The following is a 5,827-nucleotide window of genomic DNA, read 5'->3' on the forward strand; positions in this document are numbered from 1 at the left end:
AAAGTTTCAGCTCTTGTTCCAGGTTTTCCAGGAGCCCTACAATGTTAGTGATTGGCTTGTCAAGCCTGACTTTTGTACCAATTGTCAGGGCAACCAACCCAAAGGTGTGAAAATTGAAAACCTGGGCAATCTGAAGTGCCTAAATGACCACTTAGAAGTTAAGAAACCGTTGTACACCCCCAACATGGTTACCATGGATTGGCTTGTCCAGAACCACCAAGAACCATATAAAGTAGAAGATTATGCAGAGCCAATGAGCCCTGCACAAGCTTTTCTGAATGTGTGTGTGACGAAAATTGTGAGAAGTACATGGCTCCTGAAGAAAGAAGGAAAAGATAAAAATGGGATGCCAGTGGATCCAAAATCTGAGCTTGAAAAGCTTAAAGATTCCCTAAATATGTGGCTCTGTCCTTCCAGAACAGAGGCAACAGAACAAGTGAAGGCACCAAAGGTCATGGCTCCTTCTAGAGTTGCTGATTCCTTTCAAGTCATAAGGAACAGTCCCTTTTCAGGGTGGCTCATGAGACCATCATGCCAAGAAGGAAGTCCCAAGGAAGTGCTTAGTACTGAGGGCACAGCTGGCAAACAAAAGCTTGTGAGTCTGATGGCCACTTCCCAGTGTCCCTTTAATCCAGCTGACTGGGTCTTGCCAGTGAAGAACACACGAAATCTCAGCCAGGTACCCTCTGGAGAAGACAAATGGCTACTTCGAAAGAAGGCCCAGGAAGTATTGCTTAAATCACCCCTAAAGGAGGAACATAACTTTCCCCCAGATTGCTATGGCCTTCCAGCAGTTTGTGATCTCTTTGCCTGTATGCAGCTTAAAGCTGATAAACAGAAGTGGTTGTATCGAACTCCTCTACAGATGTGAAGGGAATATACGAATCAAGCAGCTTCTCCTCTTCAGATTATCACATACCCATGAGATGAACAACCACACCTTGTCAAATTGTGTTTCTGGATCTGTTCCTTCCTTTCCTGCCTAACTTTGAACTAATGAAGAAAAACATGTCTGTTTGTTAAATTGATGTTGAGGATGCTCTGTTCCTTCTTAAAGAAGTATTACTGAATTTCACACCTCATTATAAACATGGTGGATAGGTCTTTTTCACAAGCCTCCATGGCTCCTTAGATTATACAGGTGCATTAAAGCACTAGTTTCCAAAATGAAAAAAAAAAAAAAAAAGGGATCATTCCTATTAGAAACATGACTGAAATCACTTCGTTGTGTATGTCATATCTACCACTTAGCTGTCAGTTTTTTGTACTGTAGTAGCTTGTGTGTTGCTGTGATTCTGGAAGTTATGCTATCAGTATTTTAAATACCAGCAGGGTCACCTATGTTGGACAGGTTTCAACTGAACTTCCAGACTAAGACAGACTAGGAATAAGGAAAGATGGACTACTTCAGAATATTTACTAACTGAAAACCTTATGAAAAGCTGTGGAACAATATCAGCACCAGAATACTGAGTATTGAAACAGGATGAAGAACACCAGATATAGTGTCAGAAAATGAGTCCCTCCTGTTGGAAGGCATTCAAAATAGGACTAGGGAAGAACTATCTCCTCAAAGGAGAGTTGACTGTGATGACATGAATGAACCAAAGCTATTGGGACCTTCATTTACTGATGGGGTACAACTCAAAATGGGAAATGACAACTGTAAATGTCCATTAATAATTGGAACATGTAATGTACAAACCATGAATCTAGGAAAATTGAAAATTGTCAAAAATGAAATGGAACACATAAACATCCATATTCTAGGCACTAGTGAGCTGAAATAGACTGGTACTGACCATTTTTAATCTGACAATCACATGGCTTACAATGCTTGGAATGACAAATTGAAGAGGAATGGCATTGAATTCATCATCAAGAAGAACATTTCAACATCTGTCTTGAAGTACAACACTGTCTGTGATAGGATAATATCAACAAACCTAAGAAGAAGTCTAGTTGCACCAACCACTAAAGCCAATGATGATGAAATAGAAGAATTCTACCAACTTCTTCAGTCTGAAATTGATCAAACATGCAATCAAGATGTATTGATAATTACTGGCGATTGGAATGCAAAGGTTGGAAATAAAGAGGAAGGATCAGTAGTTAGAAATTATGACCTTGGTGATAGAAATGATCACATGATAGAATTTTTTTTTTTTTTTCCAAAATATATTAGATTTGGTTTTTATTGTAGAGTACACATCTCAGGGCAAAGTGCTGCACATACAACTACAAATCATTTTTGGGAAAAAAGCTGTAAAAACATAAACAAAAACCTGCAACTGCTTTAATTATGCAGTGCCAGCTTGAGGAATCCATGCTGGCAAAAGAGTTCTGGTCCCCCAGAAGGCCTTCTGGATAAAGGTTGCCCCCATTTCCTAGCCTTTGAAGCCTCAGCCCCGAGCTCCTACAAGGCAAGTCTCTATATGATGTTGGTACCTGGAAGCTGGTAGAGCCTCTGCTTTTAGCCAAGCCTTGACCCTGGTCTCCAGTGGCAAAGAGTAATTCCTAATGAATCTAGATTAGCAAAACCTTACAGCCTTCAAGGATCTAAATGGGTAGAAACTGCCAAAGACTTTACATTGTTTATTTCTTTTATTATTTTTTAAAATGCCCTTCTCCAGCTCCCACCCGCCCTGAGGCAGAGGGGGCACCTACCTGGTCTGAAGGCGTGAGCTGTGGCATTGGATGCATGCTGTAGGCAGACAGAGGTGCAGCATCTCTCCAAAGGGGCACCATGGTGAGAAGGCCCAAGCTGGCCTATGCAGAAGAGAGGAAGGGAAAGGAAAAAGCCAGGAGTCCAAAGGAAAAATACAAACTCAAAAACAAAACAAAAATCCTACCACACACCACAAATTCCATACCCCACATGCTAGACTTGGGAGGACACCAGTCCCTCTAGCTAGAAACAGTCCATCTTAAAGTGACCTGACATGGCAAGTCTTAACTGCTCATATAATCACACACGTATGTTGGAAAAGAAACAATCCAGCAAAGAGGTATGCTTTTGGCAAAAAGGGCCAAGACCATAGTAGCCCCTGGGCAGACGCAAGGAATTGTGGGCAGAGCATGCCAGTGGGCTCTGAGGTGGCCCAAGGGCTTATTAGGGTGGGCACTATTTGTGCCCAGTCCAGCCAGCCTGAACAATGCTGCCATAGGAGGAGAAATGGTGTTTGCATGAGTTTCCAGGACTCGGCAAGCAGGTGAGATGAGAAGTGGGAGGGCAGCAGAGCCAGGGCTAAGCAGGAGTAGGCTGTGGGTGGAGCTGGTAAGACTCCCAGAGACTTCAACCAAGTACAGATGTCAGGGAGGAAGGGGTGGGGGAGGAAGATCAAACTTTGTTTAAAATACTGAAAAGATTGAAAATTTAAAGCAAACCAAGAATTAATTTCCTTAATTAAAATGTTCTGTTGCTTTTAAATAAATGCAGTCTGACACAGCCCCACTTGAGGATGGCTGCCCCCAAGGTCTCTACTGGCCATTCCAGTGTCAGCTTCTGTGTCCAACAAATATCAATTGATAGAATTTTGCAAGATCCATGACTTCTTCATTGCAAATAACTTTTTAAAACAGCATAAAAGATGACTATACACATGGATCTCACTAGATGGAATACACAGAAAACAAATTGACTACATCTTTCCAAAGAGATAGCGGAAAAGCTCCATATCATTAGCCAAAGATAATATAAAAATGACTGCAACCATACATTGACAGAGAACTTCCAGAGGTTCAAGCTGGATTAAAAATAAAACGTGGAATGAGGGATACCATTGCTATGTCAGATGGACCTTGGCTAAAAGCAGAGAATACCAGAAAGATGTTTACTTGCACTTTATTGACTATGCAAAGGCTTTTAATTGTGTGGATCATAATAAGCTATGGACAACATTACAGAGAATGAGTATTCCAGAAGACTTAATTGTGCTCATGAGGAACCTGTATATAGACCAAGAGGCAGTTGTTCAAACAGAAGAAGGGAACACTGAATGGTTTAAAATTAGGAAAGGTGTGGCCAGGGTTGTAGTCTTTCAACCACAATATGTCGCATATCAGTATCTACATCTTCTAATATTTTTTGTAGGATATATTTCTAGCTGTAGGAATAGTGGGTCATAACATAAGCATGTTTACACCTTTGATGAAGTTTTCCAAATTGCCTTCCAAAAATTCTGCTATACCTTATACTTGTACCAAAAATATATGAGAAGATGTAGCTCCCAGAATCTTGGAAATACTAGATAGTATCCCTGAATAGCACAGTTAAAGGCTGGTAAGCTTGACTGTTTGATTTCACCCTGAAAAGCCTCAAAAGACAGTTTTGGTGAACTGCTTCCTATAGGTCATGTCCTTGAAAACTCTATAGGACAGTTATACCTTGGTTCACCATGAGTCAGAATTAATTCAGCAACCAGCAACAACAGTCAATCAATCGTGCAATTTTTTGTCAGCATGATCCTGTTTTGCTTTTGTACTCAACCCATAATATACAGTGTTGTAGTTACCTAGTTCTGCTATACCAGAAATACCACCAGTGGATGTCTTTAATGAACATAAATGTATTGTTTCAAAGTTTAGGATGCTAGAAGTCCAAATTCAGAATGCCATTTTTTTGGTAAGTTTTTATTGTGAATTGAGTGGTAGTTTACATGGGAGAACATAGGTTTTACACCATTATTTCATTGCAATGTTTACAATCTCCTCTGTGCATCATCATTCAACAGTATTAGCTTCTATTCCCTGTTTTTTGGGGGGTGGGGGAGGATGTACACAAAAACACTCAGGAATATATACTCACCAAAGGACACATTCTGTGAGCCTGACTCCTGGATGCCAGTTCTAAGTCCCTCTCTCTCCATGAATCTAGAGTCCTCAGCTGCTCCCTCTCTCCATGTCCCCATCTCTGCCGCCACCTCTGGTGTCGCTGCTTCTCTGGATAGGGTCCCACATTCTGCTTGTGCTCTTCTCCCTTGATGATCCCAGAGTCCTCTGTTTCTGGACTGTAAGATTAACTTCTCCCCCATTTCCTTTATAAAACTTCTACCTTTACAGTTGTGATAGTTGCAATTAGTAATGATAACAATTGTTGTTGGGTACCATCGAGTCAGCACTGACTCATAGTGACTCTTTGCACAGCAGACCAAAACAATGCCTGATCCTGGGCCAACCTCACAACTGTTGCTATGCTTGAGTGCATCGATGCTGCCACCTGGTCAATCGATCTCATTGGGGGTCTTCCTCTTTTTCTCTGACCCTCTACCTTACCAAACATGATATCCTTCTCCAGTGACTGGTCCCTCCTGATAAAATGTCTGAAGTATGAGAGACGAAGTTCGGCCATCTTGGCCTCCAAGGAGCACTCTGGCTACACTTCTTCCAAAACAGACCTATTGTTTCTTTTGGTAGCCCATGGCACTTTCAATATTCTCCTCCAAGACGATAACTCAAAAGCATCAATTCTTCTACGGTCTTCCTTATTCACTGGCCAGCTTTCACATACATATGGAGTTATTGAAAATACCATGGCTTGGGTCAGGCACACCTTAGTACTCAAGCTGACATCTTTGCTCTTCAACACTTTAAAAAGGTCTTGTGCAGCTTATTTGCCTAATGCAGGACATCATTTGATTTCTTGACTGCTGCTTCCATGAGTGTTGATAGTTGCTCAAAGAATGAAGACCTTGACAATTTCAATCTTTTCTCCATTGATAAGAATGTTGTTTATTGGTCCAGTGGTGAGGATTTTTGTTTTCTTAACATTGAGATGTAATCCATACCAAAGGCTGTGCTCTTTGATCTTCATCAGTAAATGTTTTAA

The 5,827-nt window shown here is 41.1% G+C and overlaps 1 pseudogene; it reads left to right on the forward strand.

Annotated features, from left to right (window-relative positions):
- Positions 1 to 871, forward strand: part of LOC102834271 — a 9,214-nt pseudogene extending 8,343 nt beyond the window's left edge.
- Positions 872 to 5,827: the final 4,956 nt, after the last annotated feature.

Source organism: Chrysochloris asiatica, unplaced genomic scaffold (genome assembly GCF_000296735.1).
Source record: "Chrysochloris asiatica unplaced genomic scaffold, ChrAsi1.0 scaffold00036, whole genome shotgun sequence".
Taxonomy (NCBI): domain Eukaryota; kingdom Metazoa; phylum Chordata; class Mammalia; order Afrosoricida; family Chrysochloridae; genus Chrysochloris; species Chrysochloris asiatica.